The sequence below is a fragment of the Mustelus asterias genome, chromosome 8 (assembly GCF_964213995.1).
Source record: "Mustelus asterias chromosome 8, sMusAst1.hap1.1, whole genome shotgun sequence".
Classification (NCBI taxonomy): domain Eukaryota; kingdom Metazoa; phylum Chordata; class Chondrichthyes; order Carcharhiniformes; family Triakidae; genus Mustelus; species Mustelus asterias.
Window position 1 is genome coordinate 103,612,414 of NC_135808.1, and position 26,402 is coordinate 103,638,815.

Below are 26,402 nucleotides of genomic sequence, written 5' to 3' on the forward strand. Positions count from 1 at the left end.
CCAAGAACTGACCCTTGTGCTACCCTGCTCATTACAGCCTGCCAACCCAAAAATGCCCATTTCTTCCTGCTCTATGCTTTCTGAGTAAGAAGTTTAACAACACCAGGTTAAAGTCCAACAGGTTTATTTGGTAGCAGAAGCCACACAAGCTTTCGAGGCTCTGAGCCCCTTCTTCAGGAAGGGCTCAGAGCCTCGAAAGCTTGTGTGGCTTCTGCTACCAAATAAACCTGTTGGACTTTAACCTGGTGTTGTTAAACTTCTTACTGTGTTTACCCCAGTCCAACGCCGGCATCTCCACATTATGCTTTCTGCCCATAAGCCAATGCTCAATTCATGCTAATATGTAACTCTCAATCCCAGGTGACCTAATTTTGTTTGATAATCTCTTGGGTGGCACATTAATGAATGCTTTTAGAAAATCCAGATACATACAATCCCTGATTCCACCTTATCCACTTTACGAGCTACATCCTCAAAAAAGTCTGATTTGTCAAACACCATTCCCTTTCACCAATCAATGTTGATTCTGCTTCACCGTATAATGATTTTGAAGTGGCCTGATACCAAGTTTCTAATGATGCTGCCTGACTTGTTGAATATTTCTAGCATTTTCCATTTTTATTTCAGATATTCAGCAACTGTAGTAACCAATTCTAAGTCTATCTCCGGGTTCCAATGAATTTGCATGAAACTCTTTATTTAAGTATCATACAGCTCCCCAATGATGAAGGCACGCTTAACCTTTCCAAAGTCAGGCATTGCTATTGGGGATCTGGACTGGAATCTGTCTAATCCATTCAACCTCTGAAAGAAATTGTTCCTCTCAATATAGCCAGTTAAAGAATGGCCATACAAAAGCGAAATACTGTGGACGCTACAAATCGTTAATGTAGAGGTTAGTGTACTCACCTGTCACATGGGACACCGGGGTTCAGTTCCCCGATGGGGAGTTGCCAAGTTCCTTGACAGTGCGATGGCAGTGTCTGTTTTGACTTAATACCAGCATTGGCTGCTGATTCCACCTGGAACACATCACCAAGCACTGCATTCTCAAGGACGCACAACGGGCACCACTTTAAACCAGCCAATAGTCATCGCTTTAGGGTGGCATGGTGGAACAGTGGTTAGCACTGCTGTCTCACAGCGCCAGGGACCTGGGTTCAGTTCCCGGCTTGGGTCACTGTCTGTGTGGAATTTGCATATTCTCCCTGTGTCTGCATGGGTTTACTCTAGGTGCTCTGGTTTCCTCCCACAGTCCAAAGATGTGCGGGTTTGGTGGATTGGCCATGCTAAATTGTCCCTAATGTCAGGGGGATTAGCATGGTAAATGTATGGGGTTACGGGAATAGGGCCTGGGTGGGATTGTGGTCGGTGCAGACCCGATGGGCCGAATGGCCCCCTTCTGCACTGTAAGGATAAAATAAATGTCCGAAATATTCAACAAGTTTGGCTGCGCCTGTAGCGAGAGGAAAAAACAAGTTAACATTTAGGTTGATGACTTTCCATCGTAATTGGAAAATGTAAGAGATGAAAGAGGTCTTAATGCCTTATGAGGATAGGCTGAGGGAGCTCAGTCTTTTCTCCTTGGAGAGACGCAGGATGAAAGGAGACCTAATAGAGGTATATAAGATGTTGAGAGGCATAGATCGGGTGGACTCTCAGAGGCCTTTTCCCAGGGTGGAAATGGCTGCTATGAGAGGACACAGGTTTAAGGTGCTCGGGGGTAGGTACAGGGGAAATGTTAGGGGGAAGTTTTTCACACAGTGGGTGGTGGGCGAGTGGAATCAGCTGCCGTCAGTGGTGGTGGAGGCAAACTCAATAGGGTCTTTTAAGAGACTCCTGGATGAGTACATGGGACTTAATAGGATGGAGGGTTATAGGTAGGCCTAAAAGGTAGGGATATGTTCGGCACAACTTGTGGGGCCGAAGGGCCTATTTTGTGCTGTAGTTTTTCTATGTTTCTATGTTTCTTAAGCAAGTTATTCCTGCATTTTGCAACATATTGTAATTTGTATGCCGACAAGTTCATAATTGTACAATCCTTTTTATTATTTTATAGTTTTATTTTAAAGACTCTCTGTAAAGATGTTATAAATTATGATTACTTGCTTCATTTATTTAGTCATCATAATTTGGTACTTGCTGCCATGCTGGCTTTTTCAATAAACCAATTATCTAATTATCTCGTAATCAGAAGCAGGGAAAGGGTAGCGGGCGAAAGAACAAAAGGGAAGGTCTGAAAAAAGGTGGCAGACAGGAGAAATTAAACGACAAATGGGATATGATGGGTCAAAGTTGAAGGGGATAGTAATTGGACAAGTATGAAACAAAACAAAAATGGGTCTAGAGGAGGTGTAAGTGGAAACCACAGCAGCATCATCACCAATAATTATCATCCAAAGCAAAAAACAGAAGAAGGAAAATGGGCAGAGGTTATAATCTGAAATTATAGAGCTCATTGTTGAATTGGAGAAGACTGTAAAGTGCCTAAACAATAGTTGAGGTGTTGTTCCTTAAAGCTACGTTGAGCTTCATTGAAACAGTGTAGGACCCCAGGACAGAGAGGTGAGAATAGGAGCAAGGTGGAAAATTAAAATGATAGGTGACCAGAAGCATAGGGTCATGGTATAGGACTGAATGGAGGGGTCTGCAAAGTGATCACCCAACCTCCATTTTGCTTCCACAATGTAAAGGAGGACGCATCAAGAGCAGTAAATACAGTATATTAATTTGAAAGACGTACAAGCAGAATGTTTTTATTATTTGGAAGAAGCATTTTGGCCTTGGACAGTGAAAAGAGAAGAGGTCAAAAAAAAAGGGAAGGAAAGGGAAGAGGGGTTATAAGGGACAGACAGCAAAACACAACCAACAATGATCTTATTGAATGGCGGAACAAGCCCAAAGGGCTAAATGGCGTACTCCTGCTCCTGAGTGCTATGTTTCCAGGTAAAAGGGAGGGTATTGCATCTCATGTATATCAAAGATGAGCTGGGGAGTGAAGGGGGTGTTGGGGTGATTGAGGAGTGGACCTGGGCATTATGGAGGTCCCTTCAGAATGCCTTCAGTCCCTTCAGAATGCTGAAAGGTGGAAGAAAATGAAATAAGTAGTAGTACTACATTGCAGACATTGAAAATAATGGAGAATGTGAATGCTGGTGGGGTGGAAAATGAAGACACAGGGAATTCTATCATAGTTCTGTAACAGGGATGAATGGGGTAAGGGTAGAAATGCGGGAAATGGAATGGACGTGTTCGAGGGACCAGATCAGTTGAGGAAAACAGAAGATGTATCAAAAGCATTGGCATGGAAGGTTGCATTGTCAGAAAAGGTGCAATGGAGATTGAGAAACTGAGGGAATGGAATGGAGAACATTGAGTAAGCTGAGTGTGAAGAAGTGGACGTATAGTGGATATTGCTCAATAGCCTATCCCAGAAATGGAGACAGCAAAGTCAAGGAAGATAAAAGAAATCAGAAATAGGCCATGTGAACACGAGGGAAAGGTGGAAATTGGAAGCAAAGTTGATTAAATTGCTTAGTTCAGAGTGAGAGGAAGAATGGCATCAATGCAGCCATTTATGCATCGGAATGGAGTTGAAGGAGGGATCTGAGTAGGACTGTAACTAAGGATGTTCCACATGTCCCTACGATAAAAGGCTGGCATGAGGAGGTGGTGGTATAATGGTATTGCCACCAGGCTTGTAATCCAAAGACCCAGGGCAAGATCTGGGGATCTGCTTTTGAATCCCACGAGAGCAGATGTGAAATTTGAATTCAATAAAATCTGGAATTAAAAGTCTAATGATAACAATTAATCCATTGTCAATTGTCGCAAAAACCCATCTGGTTCACCAATATCCTTTAGAGAAGGACATTTGCTATCTTTACCTGGTTGACTCTTAAATGCCTCTGAATTGGAGGGCAGTTAAGGATGGGCAATGAATGCCGGCCCAGCCAGTGATGCTCACATCCGATGAATGAATAAATAAATAGCACCCATATGAATTCCCATAGCAACACCTTTTACTCCGAAGAAATGTGCATAATGGTAATTATCAACTTGGAAAGAAGCCTGTTGCTCCAGATTGTCGCAAGAACCCAACCAAGTTGGGTTGGGTTCTCGCGACAATCTGGAGCAACAGAGAACACTCAAATTGGGTAAACTCTGAACCTGCTATTGGGAGGAATGGCCAGGCCACACTGGGACCAAATTATTCTTTGAACAATTTGATGAACAATGTCTAGCTTTTTACATATTTTTTTCTTTTTCTTTTTTCAGCACAGAACAGGCCCTTCGGCCCACGATGTTGTGCCGACCTTCATCTGAAACCAAGATCAAGCTATCCCACTCCCTACCATCCTGGTGTGCTCCATGTGCCTATCCAATAACCGCTTAAATGTTCCTAAAGTGTCTGACTCCACTATCACTGCAGGCAGTCCATTCCACACCCCAACCACTCTCTGCGTGAAGAACCTACCTCTGATATCCTTCCTATATCTCCCACCATGAACCCTATAGTTATGCCCCCTTGTAATAGCTCCATCCACCCGAGGCAATAGTCTTTGAACGTTCACTCGATCTATCCCCTTCATCATTTTATAAACCTCTATTAAGTCTCCCCTCAATCTCCTCCGCTCCAGAGAGAACAGCCCCAGCTCCCTCAACCTTTCCTCATAAGACCGACACTCCAAACCAGGCAGCATCCTGGTGTTGTTACCTACAAATTTAACACTTTCATAAAAATAGAAAAGTAGAAACCACCAGCATAGCTAACATACACACGCTGTCTGGAGCTCTTGTGGAACCAGAATAGCTAACATACAGATGCTATCTGGAGCTCTTGTGGAACCAGGTCGTCTGGTACCTTTTCCTAGAAACTGTTATAAGGGTGTTCAGCACTGCAAGGGTTAATGTGGGACTGGAGAACAGTACAGCCCACAGTGGAGAGTCACATGACAGTGGACAGGCGACTGAGTTGTATAGCAAGATTAGAGTAGAGTTCAACATGTAATTAGCTCCTTGTCTGGGCTATACTTTATACACAAATATACATATATATTGTTATGTTATCAGTAAACACTACTGTTTAACCTTACAAGCCTCTGAACTTCTTCATGAGACCTACCAAACAAACCCTTACAATAGAAACCTACTATATCCAGATATCTATTGTCTGTCATGTATCCAGCCTGCTTCTCTGCAGTAAAAATAGCTTAGCTGGAAATGTACCAGCTGTCAACATCAATGTGTCTTTGTCTTATCTTTCTGCCTTCTGCCATCTTCAGGGACCCAATATCTCCTCTGGCCAGCCCAGATCCAAATCAAGAACAGGCCCTGGTGCCATGATGCAGTAGGTGCGCCTGTGCTGGGGTGTCCAGTCAGTATTTCCCTTGGAAAATAAAGCAGGAGTTAAGAAAACCCTGTCGTAGAATCATAAAATCACCACAGTACAGAAGGAGAACATTTGTCCCATTGGGCCTACACCAACAACAATCCCACCCAGACCCTATCCCCGTAACACTCCTGTATTTACTCTATTAGTCCTCCTAACATTAAGGGTCAATTTAACATAACCAACCTAACCCCGCACATCTTTCCCTCTCATTAGCATGTCAATGATGGGCCCGTGCCTACTACTGGTGGAGGTCCAGCTTTGCTCATTCTACCCCAAATTTGGGGCATGAATGTTGGAGATGATGAGCAAACGGGTAGCTTTCACCTTTTTGCTGAGTTTTATCTCAGAAAAATGAAAAGTCAATGAGAGAAAGGCTCAGGAATACCAGCCCTTTAATAAATTATACCATCATCTGAGATGTGAGCAATTTAAATAAAATAACTGCTTTTCTTTCATGAGAAGCTTTGTGACCATGAGAGAGGAGGCATTGTGACTGGGTGCTGACTATGCAAGGAGGATTGGGGCATGGCTGACTGAGAGAGAGATGGAGGGTGCTGGCTGTTCCAGGGGCTTTGGGGCATGACTGATCGAGAGAGAGAGATGGAGGGAGCATGCTGGCTGTTCCAGGGGCTTTGGGACATGACTGATCGAGAGAGAGAGAGAGATGGAGGGAGCGTTCTGGCTGTTCCAGGGGCTTTGGGGCATGACTGATCGAGAGAGAGATGGAGGGAGCGTGCTGGCTGTTCCAGGGGCTTTGGGGCATGACTGATCGAGAGAGAGAGATGGAGGGAGCATGCTGGCTGTTCCAGGGGCTTTGGGGCATGACTGATCGAGAGAGAGAAATGGAGGGAGCATGCTGGCTGTTCCAGGGGCTTTGGGGCATGACTGATCGAGAGAGAGAAATGGAGGGAGCATGTTGGCTGTTCCAGGGGCTTTGGGACATGAGAGGGAAGTGGATTGTGGCAAACCCATGACTGGTTATGAGGGACAGAGGGAGGAGGCTGGATTAACAAGGATGATCAATATCTACAAACAGGAGGTGAAGCATGATAGTGGGGAGATGCAGGGGAAAAGGTGAACTGATGGTAGAGGCAGTTGAGGTTATCCAGGAAGGAAGATCAGGAAGCTCTGGCAGTTGCTGTAGTGTTACAAGGTGTCCACTCACACAGCAAGACTGATGCAGCTGGATTGAAGGGAATGAATGTTTGCCCGAGTGTTCTTTTTAATTGGTGCCTGGGCCTTTGACCATGTGGGGTTGTCAACTTCCTGCTGGTGCCCACTGCACAATTGTCTGGGAACTTGGTCCAGGAACATATCATCATTGGACGTGACCAGCCTATGAGCAGATGTTCTGGACCCCCCCACCCCCACTTCAAATCTCACAGTCAGGACACTTGATGTTACCAGTGCCTAGTGTGTGCTCATTGAACCTGGTTTTAGTATCCGTGCTAAAACTGGATGGAGGTGGTCACTGTGGAAATAGTACACACCCAAGTTCGCAATTGTCATCCCAGCCTAGTTCCTAGGTTCAGCCTTCTTGGCAAACTGTGGACAAACTGCAGTCATACTTAATGGGGCAGGAAAGCACATTCTGCCACAGATCTTAAAGACTTCTGGTTGCTTAAAGGACATTGTTAAAATTGCACGATAAATTAACAGCCATGTCAACAAGCGGTTACAAGAGCGGCAGGGCACTTCACCTTTCTGACGCGGCACTGAGACTGTTATTGCAGCTGCTGAGACACAGGAGGGAAGTTTTCTTTCATGGTTAGCGGATGAAAATGCTCAGAAATTGAGGTGGGAGGGAGATGGGGAGCCATGTCAATGCTACCACTGATTGGAGGACCTGCAGACCAGATAAACTTTCAGGATCTCACAAGGTGTGGAAAAGTTGGAAAACTCACATTAATGCAATGTTTGAACTCTGAAAGGTGTAGCCTATATCCTCACACCCACGTGACCTTATAATCAATGTTTACCCATTCTGCAACAGGACTTCATTTAACCTGGGCTTTGCAGTAACAAGTACTTTCCCCACATCTCGAATGACTGTTCCTCTAACAACGTCTACCACTTACTTTAATAGTGTGATACTTGTTGCTATAATTACATCCACTCGAGGCAGCAGGCTGATAAACGACCCTATGTCATCCTGCCAATGACAATAATTCAACCCCTTCAACTCTTTAAGCAGGCAAATTCTGCTCATAACAAGAGAAACTGCACAGGAGGAGATGAATGTAACAAAATGTAACATGTAACAAAATAAAGTTTGTTGGCATTTTATATGCACTATATCCAGTGAATTATCTTCCAATTGTGTAGTAAATCACTCCGGATAAGACACAACTAACAGGCAGATGCTAAGTTTATGCTGCTTGCTGATTTTCATAATTGCTGCATGTAGCTGTAATGTATAATCCAGTGGTTCCCAAACTTTTTTCACTGGGCCGCACTTGTGGAATAAAAATTTGCTCGCGCCACACCAAAATTTTTATTGATAAGAAATACATTCAGAAACAAAAAAAAACAACTCCTAGCAGTGCTTGATTCATAACATAGAACACAACTACTGGACATCCAGAAAGTATAAAACAATCACTTTGGAAAAATATCTAATCCATGTTTAAATGTTTCTTTGATTGTCCTTGAATCTTCCCGCCACACTTCCATCCTCTCTCGCCGCACCAGTGTGGCGCGTCGCACCCTTTGGGAACCACTGGTATAATCAATCCCATGTATATGTAGACATTACAGAGCAGGAGTGCTACAGGTCAGACTACTCTATATAGCCTCCCAGATAATTTGATTTGATTTATTATTGTCGCATGTTTTTATTATTTATTATCCGCATTTATTATTGTCGCACTGTTGCTTCACAGCTCCAGGGACCTGGGTTCGATTCCTGGCTTGGGTCACTGTCTGTGTGGAGTTTGCACATTCTCCTCGTGTCTGCGTGGGTTTTCTCCGGGTGCTCCGGTTTCCTCCCACAGTCCAAAGATGTGCGGGTTAGGTTGATTGGCCATGCTAAAAATTGTCCCTTAATGTCCCGGGATGCATAGGTTAGAGGGATTAGCGGGTAAATATGTAGGGATATGGGTGTAGGGCCTGGGTGGGATTGTAGTCGCTGCAGACTCGATGGGCCAAAATGGCCTCTTTCTGCACTGTAGGGTTTCTATGTTTCTATGTTTCTAATGTATTAGTATATAGTGAAAAGTATTGTTTCTTGCACGCTATACAGACAAAGCATACCATTCATAGAGAAGGAAACGAGAGGGTGCAGAATGTGGTATTACAGTCATAGCTAGGATGTAGAGAAAGATCAACTTAATATGAGGTAGGTCCATTCAAAAGTTGGATGGCAACAGGGAAGGCCCTGTTCTTGAGTCGGTTGGTACGTGACCTCAGACTTTTGTATCTTTTTCCCAACGGGAGAAGGTGGAAGAGATTATGTATACAGTCTTATGTTCAAATAAAGAATCCACTTTATTGTTTTACTTAGCCTTGTTGTATGATTGATACGTTTACAATAAATAGAAGAACGGAACATGGTGGCAGCAGATACTGGCCAGTGATTTTTGAAGATTCGACAGAACAGCTTAAAGACCTCAACTCTTTTCTATATAACTGAAGAACTGGTGTTGAAGTGAAACAACAGTAAAGTACCTACAGCATTGAAGTGTATAGCTGATTCTGCATCATTGTAGAAATCCTACACACACTTGGAGTCATTGAGTCATAGAGGTTTACAGCATGGAAACAGGCCCTTCGGCCCAACTTGTCCATGCCACCTCTTTTTTAACCCCTAAGCTAGTTCCAATTGCCCGCATTTGACCCATATCCCTCTATACCCATCTTACCCATGTAACTGTCTAAACACTTTTAAAAGACAAAATTGTACCCGCCTCTACTACTACCTTGGGCAGCTTGTTCCAGACATTCACCACCCGCTGTGTGAAAAAATTGCCCCTCTGAACCCTTTTGTATCTCTCCCCTCTCACCTTAAACCTACGCCCTCTAGTTTTAGACTCCCCTACCTTTGGGAAAAGATATTGACTATCTCGCTGATCTATGCCCCTCATTATTTTATAGACCTCTTTAAGATCACCCCTCAGCCTCCTACGCTCCAGAGAAAAAAGTCCTAGTCTATCCAGCCTCTCCTTATGACTCAAACCATCAAGTCCTGGTAGCATCCTAGTAAATCTTTTCTGCACTCTTTCTAGTTTAATAATATCCTTTCTATAACAGGGTCACCAGAACTGTACTCAGTTTTCCAAATGCAGCCAGTCTACAAAATTCAACAGAACATCCCAACTCCTGTATTCAATGTTCTGACCAATGAAACCAAACATGCCGAATGCCTTCTTCACCACTCTGTCCACCTGTGACTCCACTTTCAAGGAGCTATGAACCTGTACCCCCAGATCTCTTTGTTCGATAACTCTCCCCAATGCTCTATCGCACTGTTGCTTCACAGCTCCACAGCCCTGGTTCAATCTACCAAAATGCATCACCTTGCATTTATCTACATTAAACTCCATCTGCCATTCGTCAGCCCACTGGCCCAATTGATCAAGATTCCGTTGCAATCCGAGATAACCTTTTTCACTGTCCACTATGCCACCAATCTTGGTGTCATCTGCAAACTTACTAACCATGCCCCATAAATTCTCATCCAAATCATTAATATAAATGACAAATAACAGTGGACCCAGCACCGATCCCTGAGGCACCCGGCTGGTCACAGGCCTCCAGTTTGAAAAACAACTCTCTACAACCACCCGCTGTGGCATTGTAGTTCGCCTCCAGCCACAGGCATCAGTCCTAGTGAAATCGCTGAGAGGTTGAGTAGTCTGAGTCTACCTGCTGTGAAGGTTTGTGCAGGAACAGCCACTAGATAGCTAACTTGGGGGCGGGGGGGGGGGGGGGGGGGGGTGGTTAGTGGGGGGCAGTAACACAATGCAGAACACTACAGTAGAATCCATTGCTGCTGCAATTAAACACTCAGGACTGGGCCAAAGAAGAAGAGTCCAAGCAGCAACAGCTCCCAAAAGCTTATGAAGGCCCATAAACCTTTGTTTCTGCCATTGAATTCCCCACTATATCTTTTCAAGTCTGAGGTACATGTCCATGCCAACAGTTTGTGTATAGAGTTTATTGAAAGCCCAGAAAGGCAGCGACAGTGCCACCACTGCAGCCTATGAATAAGATGTAGTCAGTCAAGGAACTGCGAGTTAGTGGAACCAGAAGGAATCAAGTATGGCAGGACTTTAAGAGCACTTGTTCCTGGGCCAGCATTTATTACCCATCCGCAATTGTCCTTGATTGGGCATTTAAGAGCTAACCACATTGCTGTAGCTCTAGAGCCAGACCAGGTAAGGATGGCAGATTAAAAGCAAATTACTGTGAATGCTGGAATCTAAAACCAAAAGAGAAAATGCTGGAAAATCTCAGCAGGTCTGACAGCATCTGTAAGGAGAGAAAAGAGCTGATGTTTTGAGTCCAGATGACCCTTTGTCAAAGGGATGGCAGATTTCTTTACCCAAAGGACCAGGTGGGCTTTTACAACAATCAACAATGGTTTCATGGTCATCATTAGACTTTTAATTCCATATTTTTATTCAATTCAAGTTTCACCAATGGCTGTGGTAGGGTTCAAAGCTGGGCTTCCAGAGCATTACCCTCGGGGCCTGATTTTACCATTTGCATGCATTTTAAACTGAATTAACGAACTGCCCGCATTTGCCCCTTTACCACCGCATTCGCCAATCTGAAATCGGGCCGAAAAGGACATGCTAAATAAAAGTCTGTTTCAGGCGCTCCAGCTTCTGAAGAGGTGAGTTCAGAGCTTCCAACGGCTCTCTGACTCAGATTGGTGGTGGGGGAGGGGATGAGGGGGAGGTGGGCCAGATCATTCTCTGACGAGGGGGTGGGGAGGAAGGAGGTGGATCAGCTGTACCTTTGGGGTTGGGAGGGGGTTGGGGGAGGGAGGCCAGATCATTGTCTGGTTGGGGGGGAGGGGAGGAAGGAGGCAGGTAAGATGTATCTCTGGGGGTGGGAGGGGGGAAGTGAGGCCAGATCGTTCTCTGGTTTGGGGGTGGGGGAGGGAGGCAGGTAAGATGCACCTCTGGTGGGGGGGTGGGTGGGGGGGGTGGTTGGGGAAACCCAATTGCTCATTGGTGGCGGGGGGGAGGGAGGGCGCCAGATAGATCTCTGGTGGGGGGGGCAGGGGGGTTCACTGCCACTCTGCAGGCGATCGGTGGGGGAGAAGGGGGCAGGGGATCATGATTGGTCTGGGTAGCGGGGGGGTGGATAAGGGAGACAGTGATGTTTGTGGGGGCCATCGTTCCCCCTTGTCGCTCCCGGGCCGCTTTCTCCGCTTTCTGCAGCTCGGGAGCAATCCCAAATTTTTTTTGCACTGCGCATGCACAGTTCAGAGCTCCGATCGTTTTGGGTGTGCTAAGCCCCGCCCACAGCGCGATTCAGACCCGTGATTTTTTTTTCAAGCTGAGTGCGTATGGGGGCGCCTGAAAGCAGATTTCCAAGTCGGATCTGAATTGTGCCCAGATTCAGCACTTAGAATGAAAATGGTAAAATCAGGCCCTCAGTCTCTGGGATACTATTCCAGTGACGATAACACTACACCATTGCCTCCCCCTAATGTTTGTCAGCTTAGGAGTCGTTGTTAAACTTTAGGTGGGGATGCTTTTGCTGACAGAGTACAGTTTGAACCTTTTTCTATTACTGTACAGCGATAACCTTTGCTATGGCTCCTAGTAATGTGCACATTATAAAAGAAATACCATCTAAGAATATCAAGTAGCTATCTAGTAGATTATTAATAAGTTGCATTGGAAGCCATGTTAGAGATGGGGCAGCACGGTGGCACAGTGGTTAGCATTGCTGCCGGGGACGTGGGTTCAATTCCCAACTTGGGTCACTGTCTGTGCGGAATCTGCACATTCTCCCTGTCTCTGCATGGGTTTCCTCCCACAGCCCAAAAGACGTGCTGGTTAGGTGCACAGGCCATGCTAAATTCTCCTTCGGTGTACCTGAACAGGTGCCGCAGTGTGGTGACTAGGGGATTTTCACAGTAACTTCATTACAATGTTAATGTAAGCCTACTTGTGACACAAATGAATAAACTTTAGAACTTAGTTATATCAAAGCAATATCAGATTGTGGTTACAGGATGAGGGGGTTGTTAGGGAGTAGTGTAACAGCTGGTTGTAATATTTTTTTAGCTTTTAAAGCCCATTGGCATTTATAAAGTAACTGGAACTATTTGTAAAAAAGTTGTAAAGTACTCGTGAATGTTGCGAAGAGAATTTGGGAGGCAGATATGAAAAAAAAGAGAATACAGTAATGTTGTGTAGTGATAAGTCCAAAGATGTGCGGGTTCGGTTGATTGGCCATGCTAAAAATTTCCCCTTAGTGTCCTGAGATGTGTAGGTTAGAGGGATTAGTGGGTAAATATGTAGGGATATGGGGGTAGGGCCTGGGTGGGATTGTGGTCGGTGCAGACTTGATGGGCCGAATGGCCTCTTTCTGTACTGTAGGGTTTCTATGATTTCTATGATAACACAAATCTCTGAAGGTGGCTGACTAAGTTGATAAGGCTACTAAAAAGCATTATGGGCACTTTTGCTTAATAAATAAAGGCACTGGGTACAAAACCCAAGAAGGTTATGCTGAAACTTTACAAATTACCATTTAGATCTCAGCAGCATATTGTCCCCAGTTTCGGGCACCATATCTTCAGAAGTATGTTAAGAGTAAGCCGAGGAGAATGGTTCCAGTGATGCAGGACTTCAGTTGTGGGAAGAGACTTGACAAGTTGAGATTGCTTTCCTTGGAGCAGGGAGAGCTCAGGGGAGATTTATTAGAGATGTTCAAAATTATGAGAGATTTCCCTAGAGGAGATAGGGAGAAATTGTTTCAATGCTTGGAGGATCAGTAACCAGAGGACAGATTTAAGATAATTGGCAAACAATTCATGAAGAGATGTATCATAAAATTTTTAGATAACAATTTATTATGATATGGAAAGCACCCATGGAAGGGTGATAGAAGCAGATTCAATGGTATTTTTTAAAAGGAAATTTGAGATTCAGTAGATAGGAGCAGGGGAGCAGAGGCCTGGGACTAATTGGATAGCTCTTTCAAAGAACTGGCTGCAAAGACAAGATTGATTAAGTGACATCCTTCTGCCCTGAATGATTCTATCACAGGGAGATCGTGGTAGTCTAGTGGTATTATCACCAGAGTGTTAGTATAGAGGCCTAGGGCAATGCTTTGAGCACTTGGGTTCATATCCCACCTTGGCGGATGATGAAGTTTGAATTAAATAAAAATGTGGAATTAAAAAGTCTAATCATGCCCATAAAATCATTGTCAATTGTTGTGAAAAGCAATCTGGTTGACTAATGTCCTTTAGGGAAGGAAATCTGCAATCCTTGCCTAGCCTACATGTGATTCCAGAACTACAGCAAAGTGTTTGACTCTTAATTGCCCTCTGAAATGGTCCAGCAAGGCAATAGATGTTCCACATCCCACGAAAGATTTTAAACTAAGTGTAGGATTATGGAAATAGGGTCTGGGTGGGATTGTGGTTGGTGCAGACTTGATGGGCCGAATGGCCTCCTTCTGCACTGTAGAGATTCTATGGAATCACAGAAAATGTGGTATGACATGCATAAAGTGTTCCCAAATAGGTGCAGACGTGAATTTGAGTTCTGACACTCTGCTTTTTCATACTGTTAACTAACTGACTTTATTATGTGAGTTCAATCAACGAATCAAATCGCTTACTAAACAAAATTAACTTATTCATAGTGGAAATACTTTGAATAAAGTTAAATACCTATAGCCAAACAATCTTAGCTGGGAAGAAAAAGGGAGTAATTTTAACCCCAAAAATGGGTGGGTTAAGGTCGGGTAAAAAGAAAAAATATTTCAAGTTATAACCATGACCCCAACTCCTTCCAACCTGCCAACTTCCAGATTCAACAGAAACAGGGCAGTGGACAGGCAGACAATCCACTCCCAGCAACTGATTGCTTCAATGTTGTGATGTGGCTGGAAGCCTCATAGTTAACTTATCTTACAGGTATAGCTCAAAAGAAGTGAAGACAGCTTTGGGAAAATGATAAGTTCCCTCACAGCACTGCTTGTGGGCCAGGAGGAACAAGAGGCTTCCTTCGGCTCACCAAGCTAACTTATTCCCACCATTGCAGGTGCATTGCAGCAACTTTCCAAAGGTTCTTTGACAGCACCGTCCAATTCTCTGACCTTTACCATCTAGAAGAACAAAGGCAGGAGCTGCAAGGTAACACCAACATCCGTAAGTTCCCCTCCAAGTCATACACTATCCGGACTTGGAACTACATCGCTGTCCCTTCACTATCACTGGAACAAAATCCTGGAACTCACTTCCTAATACCCAACACCACATGGACTGCAGTGGTTAAGAACACGGCTCAGCACCATCTTCTCCAGAGTAATTTGAGATGGGCAATAAATAGCAACAAGCACATCCCATGAATGAATAAAAGAAAACATCGGTCTCTCAGGGAATCAAGGGATATGGGGAGCAACCAGAAGAGTGGAGTTGAGGCAGATGATCAGCTGTGATCCCAGCAAAAATTGGAATATGCTCAAGGGGCTGGATGGTACACTGCTGCTCCATTTTCTGATGTTCTTAGGTTTTTAAGGTTACTCATTGCCATCCATCTAATCCAGTATGCAGTACTTCCAACTGTAGCAGTTCAGGTAGTGGATTTGCCTTTCATTATTCACCTCACCTGACTTTCCTTTCCTTTGGCTTTCTGCACATGTACCCCTCAATATTAAAGCTGAGATTCAGCACCCGAGGTTGCATTTTCTGCAGAAGTCCTGGTGCCAGAACTGAAAGCGGGAGGCCAGCCAGGGAACCTGGGGAAGCATAATGCCAGCGATGATCAATGAAGTGCCACTGCCGTGACTGCATCCCCAATCAGAGGGCTGGCAGCTCAACAGCAACTGCCCGTGTACCTCAATGGCCGGGCACCTTGGTAAAAGGTTAATGTGTTTGGCTTCAGGGGCAGCGTTTGCTGGGGAACTACTCCGTGGGTTATGCGGTGCTCAAAATGAAGCCAGGTTTCACTGGCCGGTCTTCCTTCTTGGTGGTGGACTTTGCCCACCATGTGGGCAATGTGCCAATGGAGGTGGCAAGCTGTTCTTAATTGGTCAGGTTCGTGGCTCTGTTGGGTTTCCAATGGGTGATCTATTTGCCACCATCACGTCACTGGCAAAATGACATTCAGCAGGAAGAGATGGGTTTCCTCCGGTTTCCTCCCAAAGATGTGCGGGTTAGGTGGATGGCCATGCTAAATTGCCCCTTAGTGTCAGGGGGACTAGCTAGGGTAAGTGCATGGGATTACGGGGATAGGGCTTGGGTGGGATTGTGGTCGGTGTAGACTCGATGGGCCGAACGGCCTCTTTCTGCACTGTAGGATTCTATGATTCTATGAACTCTCCAATGCCTTCCCATGCCATTTTGCCAGCCTTCCCACCTCCCAGCCAACCAAAGGGTTGGGACAATTCCGGCCACAGTCTTTTACCCCAACTCAACCTTTCCCAGGCATCAAATGGTACAAATTCTTATCTTTCCTCTGAAAATCTTCAGCATTTCAAAACACAAACTTGTCTCCAGTTTCTAATATATCTTGTCTTCTCATGAACAGTTTGCAGTTTTGATGGCGTATTTTTCTTTGCTCTCCGCATTAGTTGTTTGGAAGAAAAAAATGAATTAAAATCCAGGGATCATCCTAAATCATGTCCAAGTCTTTCTCTAATATAGTTCCATAAATCTTCTCACTCCCTGTGCTTCTGGCAAATTTCCCATTCAAGTGAATTATCGCCATTTGAACATTTTATTTGGATCCACCTAATCTCTGAAATGTACTGTGTTCCTTTGTCAAGCACCAGCAGCAGAGTTGAATTATTACACTTCTTGGTAGTGCCAGTCACCAACATACTGAAGCACAAATAGACTTGTGGATTGTAGGTATTACGGTGAATAAATCTTGAAGTGGATCCAATGTGGATTCCAAGATGGCGCTGGAGCAAGGCGACTTCTTGAAAGCTGTGCCCAACATACCTTCTAATTCTATCTTTTACTCTCATTCTCACTACACTCTGCACCCTCTCCTTTTCTTCCCTATGAACGGCATGCTTTGTCTGTATAGCGCACCAGAAACAATACTTTTCACTGTATACCAATACATGTGACAATAATAAATCAAATCAAATGTCTTAAAGCCAGCGCTGTAACTATAATAACAATTTTTAATTATATAGTGGTTTCAGTATACAAAGAACAAAACAAAGAACAAAGAACAGTACAGCACAGGAAACAGGCCCTTCGGCCCTCCAAGCCTGTGCCGCTCCTTGGTCCAACTAGACCAATCGTTTGTATCCCTCCATTCCCAGGCTGCTCATGTGACTATCCAGGTAAGTCTTAAACGATGTCAGCGTGCCTGCCTCCACCACCCTACTTGGCAGCGCATTCCAGGCCCCCACCACTCTCTGTGTAAAAAACGTCCCTCTGATGTCTGAGTTATACTTCGCCCCTCTCAGCTTGAGCCCGTGACCCCTCGTGATCGTCACCTCCGACCTGGGAAAAAGCTTCCCACTGTTCACCCTATCTATACCCTTCATAATCTTGTACACCTCTATTAGATCTCCCCTCATTCTCCGTCTTTCCAAGGAGAACAACCCCAGTCTACCCAATCTCTCCTCATAACTAAGACCCTCCATACCAGGCAACATCCTGGTAAACCTTCTCTGCACTCTCTCCAATGCCTCCACGTCCTTCTGGTAGTGCGGCGACCAGAACTGGACGCAGTACTCCAAATGTGGCCTAACCAGCGTTCTATACAGCTGCATCATCAGACTCCAGCTTTTATACTCTATACCCCGTCCTATAAAGGCAAGCATACCATATGCCTTCTTCACCACCTTCTCCACCTGTGTTCCCACCTTCAAGGATTTGTGGACTTGCACACCTAGGTCCCTCTGTGTTTCTATACTCCTGATGACTCTGCCATTTATTGTATAACTCCCATCTGGGACTGAGTCACGTGATGGGGGGCAGGGACTTGGTGTGTTTACTGCTGCGGAAGCCAGCAGGAGACCACACCATATCTTCCAGTCCCAATCTCATTAATTATGCAACCGGATATTTTGTGCCATATTCCATGGCAAGGCTGGCATGATACCTGGTTCCTGCCATCATATCTAGTTGCCATATTGAAAAGATCCCAACATCACTGACCCACTGTTGAAGAAAGTAGATGGACACCCTGAAAAAGAAGATGGAGCCCTGAAACAGATGGATCTTCAGGAACACTTTGAGGCTGAAAGATGTACCTCCTCGATTCTGGAACATCCACTTGTAGAAGATCCCCCTCACTCACTGCTGTGGTGTCCTGGGTCCAGGGTTGCCAGCAGCCTCAATCCTAAACTCCGGAGGAAGCCTCAGGCATTGTACGATTAAGTCCTAACTTCTGCATGCCACATTGTTCCAGATATATAAAAAGCAGTGGTTAGCACTGCTGCCTCACAGCTCCAGGGACCCGGGTTCAATTCCGGCCTCAGGTAATTGTCTTTGTGGAGCTTGCACGTTTTCCCCGTGTCTGCGTGGGTTTCCTCCGGGTGCTCCAGTTTCCTCCCACAGTCCAAAGGTGTACAGGTTAGGTTGATTGCCCCTTAGTGTCAATGGGACCAACAGGATAAAGAAGTGAGGTGACAGGGGTAGGGCCTATGTGGCATTGTGGTTGGTGCAGACTCGATAGGCCAAATGGCCTCCTCCTGCACTGTAGGGACTCTATGGTTTGATGATACATTCTGGACTGGCGTGTTTTCCAGCAATCGTAACGGAGAACAGGGAGGGGGGGAAGATTCCAGTTAGCCCTTCATCTGCATCTCATTAGTGGCTGTAAATGGATTTCACTCCGGACTTCAGCGGATTATCTGATTCACCACAGTGGGCACCGGGAAAGATCCTGTGGGAAGCTCACATTGCCATGAAACCCATTGTTAGACTCACGCCGAATTCTCCACCCCCAGCGAGGGCACTGGAGAATTCTGCCCACAGTAAATATTCCAAGGAATGTTATCAGGCACAATTTGACAGTGAGCCACATCAGGAGATATTGGAGCAAGTAGCCAAAAGCTTGATCAAAGAGAAGGATCTTAAAGGAAGAAAGAGAGAGAAGTAGAGATGAGGGGAGATGTTGCGAGTAAATTCCAGAGCAGAAGGACTAGATGGCTGATTGGGGATGGAGAGGAAACCAGAAGCCAGAAGCAGGATTAAAGAGTTCACGCTCTACAGCTGGAAGTGGATACGAAGATACGGAGGGAGCAAAGGCATGAAGGAATTTGAACATAAGGAAAAAAATGTTAAATTCGATGCAAACATTCAATTTTGTTTAGATCTTTGCCTTTCATTTTCCTTTAAACTTAAAGATATTTTAATATAAAATGCAAATTACAAGTTTTCAAATAAATTCTTGCTTAAGTTGTCATCTATATAAGAAATGGCCTTGGCATAACCAGAGGGGTGAATGTGGTACAGGTGAGGCTAAAAACCAACAAAGAACCCAGCAAAGCCATGAATACAGGGGTCATACAGTTCTTAATATTGTCTTGTAGTTCTGTCTCCCAATGGACAGTTGGCCAAATGGACAGCCAGCAGGTGGGGTCGAGGAGTGGGTTGGGGGGGTGGGGTGGGGTGCAGGAGGATGGGGGTACACTATGGACAGGATGTCACTATGAGGGATCTTTGGGGATAGCTCCCATCACTCTGGAGGAAGTGGGATTGATAATCAGGACAGGAAGGGAAGGCCTGCAATCAAGTTGGGGTGAAACATGCCATTGGGGTGAGTCAGGCTGGAGATCAAGGGCTGGAGGCGATCACGGCTTCCTTAATGAGTCTTGGGGGAGTACTTCAGCTCTTCCTAGCTCACAAGGAGTGTCGAAAGGGGCACTTACCAAGGGGAGGCCATCGCTCCCACCACCATTTCACCGTCAAGTTTCTCAACCCCTGGCAAACTCATGCCACAGAAATAAACGTAAAATCAGGTTCCCAATTGCACCTTGGGAACCTGAGTTAGATATTTTAATAAAGTGTCCCACGTCTTTGTAGATAATTAGTTGCTTTGTTAATCTTCTGCCATTAAAAAGGCAGCAGTATCTGTGTGTGTGTGTGCGGCAGGTTTGTGCACTATGCCTTTCACCTTTGAGCCAGCCTCCACCAACTCCCTGCCCAGCCTTCCTCTGCTCATCCTGAGCGGTGCAATTTGAAGCCTAATAAAACAGTGCGGAAGGAAGCCATTCGGTTCATCGAGTCTGCACTGACTCTCCGACAGAGCATCTTACCCACGTCTACCCATGCCTTATCCCCATTGTCCCCCTAACCTACCCATCTTTGGACACCAAGGGGCAATATTACCATGGCCAATCCAGCTAACTTGCACACCTTTGGACACTAAGGGGCAATTTAGTGTGGCCAATCCGCCTAACCCACATGTTGTTTGTAATATATATAAATAATTTGGAGGAAAATGTAGATGATCTGATTAGTAAATTTGCAGATGATACAAAAATTGAGGGACTAGTGGATAGTGAGGAGGATTGTCAGAGGATACAGCAGGAGATAAATCAGCGGGAGAGTAGGCCGAAAGATGGCAGCTGGAATTTAACCTGGACAAATGTGAGGTGATGTGATCTGGAAGGTCTACTGTAGAAGGAAAGTATATAGTAAATGGTGGAGCTCTTAGAAATATTAGCATCTAGAGGGATCGAGGCGAGCAGATCCACAGTTCCCTGAAGGTGGCAACTCAGGTGGACAAGGTGGTCAATGAGGCATATAGCATGCTGGCCTTCATCGGTCGGGGCATTGAGTATAGCAATTGGAAAATCATGTTGCAGGTGTATTAGGAAAGGTTGAACAAGTTTGGATTGTTTTCCTTGGGGCACTGGAGGATGAGGGGGGGACCTGATAGAGGTTTACAAAATTATGACAGACTTGGATAGAGTGGACAGTCAGAGTCTTTTTTCCAGGGTCGAAGGGTCAATTACTCGGGGGCATAGGTTGAAATTGATAGGGGGAAAGTTAAAAGAGATGTAAGGGGCAAGTTTTTCACACAGAGGGCGGTGAATGCCTGGAACCCGCTGCCGGAGGAGGTGGTGGAAGCAGATTCTATAACAATGTTCAAGAGGCATCTGGATAGATACATGAATAGGCAGGAATAGAGGGATACGGACCATGTAGAAGCAAGAAAATATTAGATTAGAGAGGCATCTGTGTCGGCACAGACTTGTGGGCCAAAGGGCCTGTTCCTGAGCTGTACTGTTCTTTGAACTGTGGCAAGAAACTGGAGCACTCAGAGGAAACCTATGCAGAACAGGGAGAAGATGCAAATTCCACATAGACAGTCACCCTAGACTGGACTGGAACCTGGGTCCGTGGCGCTGTGAAGCGGCTGTAATAACCACTGGGCCACTGTGTTTTCCTCTGAGACAAGGAGACATCTTTTATTCTATAAAGACTATTGTGCACACAATCCTCTGTGAGTGTGTGTGTGCAGAAAACTTACATTATCATTCAGTAACCCGTACAAAATCTTATTAAATCTTTATTTGTATAAATTTTGAAAATGTATCTTTAAGGTTAAGCTGATGTTGAAAACTAATAATTTTAACACTTGCAAATAACTTACTGAATTCCATTTGACTTGTACTCCCCGACCAGCATGCCTGCTTTTAGTGCTCCTACTTCATTCCCCTTTGACCAGGAAGGTGGGCTGTTATAGATAGAACATAGAACATAGAAAGCCACAGCACAAACAGGCCCTTCGGCCCACAAGTTGCGCCGATCACATCCCCACCTCTAGGCCTATCTATAGCCCTCAATCCCATTAAATCCCATGTACTCATCCAGAAGTCTCTTAAAAGACCCCAACGAGTTTGCCTCCACCACCACCGACGTCAGCCGATTCCACTCACCCACCACCCTCTGAGTGAAAAACTTACCCCTGACATCTCCTCTGTACCTACCCCCCAGCACCTTAAACCTGTGTCCTCTCGTAGCAACCATTTCAGCCCTTGGAAATAGCCTCTGAGAGTCTACCCTATCCAGACCTCTCAACATCTTGTAAACCTCTATCAGGTCACCTCTCATCCTTCGTCTCTCCAGGGAGAAGAGACCAAGCTCCCTCAACCTATCCTCATAAGGCATGCCCCCCAATCCAGGCAACATCCTTGTAAATCTCCTCTGCACCCTTTCAATGGCTTCAACATCTTTCCTGTAATGAGGTGACCAGAACTGCGCGCAGTACTCCAAGTGGGGTCTAACCAGGGTCCTATAAAGCTGCAGCATTATCTCCCGACTCCTAAACTCAATCCCTCGATTAATGAAGGCCAGTACGCCGTACGCCTTCTTGACCGCATCCTCCACCTGCGAGGCCGATTTAAGAGTCCTATGGACCCGGACCCCAAGGTCCTTCTGATCCTCTACACTGCTAAGAATGGTACCCTTCATATTATACTGCTGCTTCATCCCATTATATTCTGCTAACATTTCTATGGAATCTTCAATACTACTTAAGGCTCAAACTACCAAGAAATCTTGAGTAGCACAGGAAGGATTTTGCCGTGGCCAATATTTCCTCCTTACTAGACAAAATTCATTCCCTCAAGGGAAGTATAAGTGCGTATGCCTTTCAGGCTTGGCATTTAAAAGAGGTCTCTAAGCAGGGAGTTTTACTTCTAAAAAAAAAACACTGTACGAACTAATAAAAGACAGAATTGTATTATCATTGACAGTCACAAATTGATACCTTAAGAGGCAGAAGCGAAGTGAAAAATGATTTGATACCAATTTGGAATTGATTTTGAGTTTGATGAAGCTCCTTTTGCGAGTCGAGGAATCTGAGAAGTGATAGAATTTCTCCCTGAACAAATCACAGAGGACTCAAAATATGTGACTATTCATCGAAAATAAAAACAGAAAATGCTGGATGAGCTCAGCAGGTATGGAGAGAAACAGAGTTACTGGGCAGAATTTTCCAGCTGCGCTCGCCCCAAAACCAGAAAATCCCACCCTGAGGTCAACGGACCTTTGCATCATCCACCCGCCCCCTGCCTTGTACCATTTCCGTGGTGGGCGGGACAGGAAAATTCCTCCCAATGTTTCGGGTCTAAATGACTAAATGAATGCAGAAGAGATTTACTAGGATGCTACCGGAACTTGATGGTTTGAGTTATAAGGAGAGGCTGGATAGACTGGGACTTTTTTCTCTGGAGCGTAGAAGGCTGAGGGGTGATCTTATAGAGGTCTATAAAATAATGAGGGGCATAGATCAGCTAGATAGTCAATATCTTTTCCCAAAGGTAGGGGAGTCTAAAACTAGAGAGCATAGGTTTAAGGTGAGAGGGGAGAGATACAAAAGTGTCCAGAGGGGCAATTTTTTCACACAGAGGGTGGTGAATGTCTGGAACAAGCCGCCAGAGGTAGTAGTAGTAGTCGGGTACAATTTTATCTTTTAAGAAGCGTTTAGACAGTTACATGGGTAAGGTGGGTATAGAGGGATATGGGCCAAATGCAGGCAATTGGGACAAGCTTAGGGGTTTTAAAAAAAAGGGGCGGCATGGACAAGTTGGGCCGAAGGGCCTGTTTCCATGCTGTAAACCTCTATGACTCTATGAGTCTATGACTCTTCTACAGAATTAGTGAGCTTGTCATGCTAGATGTGGCCATAAAATGCAACTAAACCAATCATGCACTTCTACTCTGGCTGCAAAATATAAATCATGCCAGTATACTGTGACATCCTTGTAATTTATCTTGGGCAAACTCCATTAAAAGTCAAATATGAACACTGGCCCATAATTACCAATAAACTACTCTATAAATCATTAGCTCATCTTTAACATCAAGTTTATACAAGCATAAAACTGCCTAATTGCATTTCTCAGCACTGGGTTACAGCAGTAACAGGAGATTATGCTGAGTCTTTCATGATGGTGTAGTTAATCTGTGCTTGAGGAGTTCAGCCCAAGCTGTTTCCATCACTCATCAGGGAACCAGATATGAGGTAAATCTACAGTTGAAGGAAATGTGACCTCCCCTTTGAGAATCTTTCCGGAATTTGGACATGGTTATACATGCCTTTTATTTCTAAGATTGATATGATCATTTAGACGTCAACACTGACCTTCAAAGCAAAACTCCACACAATTTTCAAAAGTGATCATTTTCAATAATTTACTCGCAAACTGTTTAGTACAAAAAAAAACTATTGAGAAATCAATTTTACAATCTTGTACTTTTTATCTGGCTGGTACATTTTGGAAATGAGTTTAGTACACTAGCCTGTGTTCATAAGTAGATATACTGACACCCAAAATAGCATTTTATCGGCAACAGTTGGACTTGATGATACTTAGTTGTTGGCAGCATGAGTGCCCTAGAGCTTCAAAATGCCAACCATTGTATGTGTGAATACTTGCGGGGTGAATCATGCCAGATGAAATATTGGGGCAGGTGTTAGCATGTGTGCAGTGAACACCATCAGGAGTATGCAGATCAGGGCAGATAATGTATCAGTGTGCAAATGTTGACTTGATGCCAGCAATCCCATTTTGGAGTTCAATGTTCCAAGCAATGCCCTCTCTCAACCTCGCACATGTTCAGCAGCAGGTAGGGCACCCCATCAGTTTTATTTAAAGGGATCATGAAGTCCTAGCAGGCGAGTTGCTGGTTGATTTCTTCTGGTTTTTAAGAAGATAATAATGTAAAGATAGAACATGAATAGGCCACATGGTTCCTCAAGCCTGTCCTGCCACTCAATTGCACCAACCATTAAGATTGATTGTGGCCTTAACTCCACTTTCTTGCCTGCCCTCCATAAGTTTATTTATTAGTCACAAGTAGGCTTACATTCACACTACAATGAAGTTACTGTGAAAACCCCCTAGTCGCCACACTCCATTGCCTGTTCAGGTACACTGAGGGAGAATTTAGCATTGCCAATTCACCTACCTAACTGGGGTGGAAAACAAATGCAACCTTATATGTTATACAGAGCTGAGGTGGGTGATTCCAGTGCCAAACCCTTGACTACTTTGTAGATCAAGAATCGGTCCATCTCAGCCTTGAATATATTCAATGACTCAGCAGCCACTAGAGGTATTATCACTATACTATTAATCCAGAAATTCAGCTAATGTTCTGGGGACCCGGGCTTGAGTCCTACCACAGCAGAGGGTGGAATCTAAATTTAATAAAATAAATATCTCGAATTAAGAATCTACTGATGACCATGAAACCATTGTCAATCATCTGAAAAATCCATCTGGTTCAGTAATGTCCTTTAGGGAAGGAAATTTGTCATCCTTACTTGGTCTAGCCTATATGTGACTCCAGAGCCACAGCCAATGTGGTTGACTCTCAATTGCCCTTCGGTAACTAGGGATGGCCAACCAGCAATGCCCATGTCCCACAAACAATTTTTTTTAAAAGCCAAGGCTCTCTGTAGAGAATTAAATTAATAACCCTCTGAAAGAAGAAATTCCTGCACATCTCTGTCTTATTCTGAAACTGTGCCCTTTAGTTCTAGATTTCCCAATGAGGGGAAGCATCCTCTCAGCATCTATACTAGCAAGTCCCCTCAGAATTTCATGTATTTCAGTAACATCATCTCCCATTCTTCTAAACTCTAATAAATATAGGAACAAACTGCTTAACCGTTCCTCAGAGGACAACCTCTTCATCTCAGGGATCGACCTAGTGAACCTTCTCTGAACTCCTCCAATGCATGTATATCCTTTCTTAAATAAGGAGGCATTAGTCTAGATGTAGTCTCAGCAATGACCTGTACAATTTTAGCAAGCTTCCCCTACTTTTATACTCCAACCCCTTAAAGTAAAAGTCAATATTCCATTTGCCTTCCTGATTATTTGCTGTTAACTTTTTGATTCATGAACACGGTCAGTCAGATCCTTCTCTAGTATTCTGTATGTTTCCCTCCATTTAAATAAAGTTTTGCTTTTATATTCTTCCTAGCAAGGTGTATAACCTCACATTTGGACACATTATACTCCATCTGCAATTTTTTTGCCAGCCCATTAGTCTTTTTGGCCTGAATAATTCAGATGGCAGAGTTTTCCCTTGCACCATCCAAAGGTTCCCCATCAACTCTGACTACCCCGCACCATTCCACACTTGAATGAGTATCAATTGGCTTTAGGCAGTTTGCTCCGATAATATCTGCCAGTAATGTTGTTGTGAGTAAAGGAAGTATAGAAGCAAGTCAACCTGAGGAAGGGCTAGGTACTGATGGTGTAACAAACACAGATGCACCATTACAAGTTGAGACTCTAATTTCTAATTCAAACTGAAGCTACCTCTGCTGTGGAGACACCACCTGCTGAACTACGTCACTCTCAGAGGAAGAGGAAGTCCCCTGATAGACTGAGCTTAAGATGGACTGTGTTAAAGAACTTGTTTATTGTTGTTTTAATGTAAATAGTTTAACTTTTGTTTGTATATCTTAATAAAGGACTTAAAGGGGGAGGGATGTAGTAGCAAGCCCCTTTTAGAATCGAATCGAATCCCTACAGTGCAGAAGGAGGCCATTCGGTCCATCGAGTCTGCACCGACCACAATCCCACCCAGGCCCTACCCCCACATATTTTACCCGCTAATCCCTCTAACCTACGCATCTCAGGACACTAAGGGGCAATTTTTAACCTGGCCAATCAACCTAACCCGCACATCTTTGGACTGTGGGAGGAAACCGGAGCACCCGGAGGAAACCCACGCAGACACGAGGAGAATGTGCAAACTCCACACAGACAGTGACCCGAGCCGGGAATCGAACCCGGGACCCTGGAGCTGTGAAGCAGCAGTGCTAACCACTGTGCTACCATGCCGCCCACGGTAGGTTTTAGGGCAAAGTTT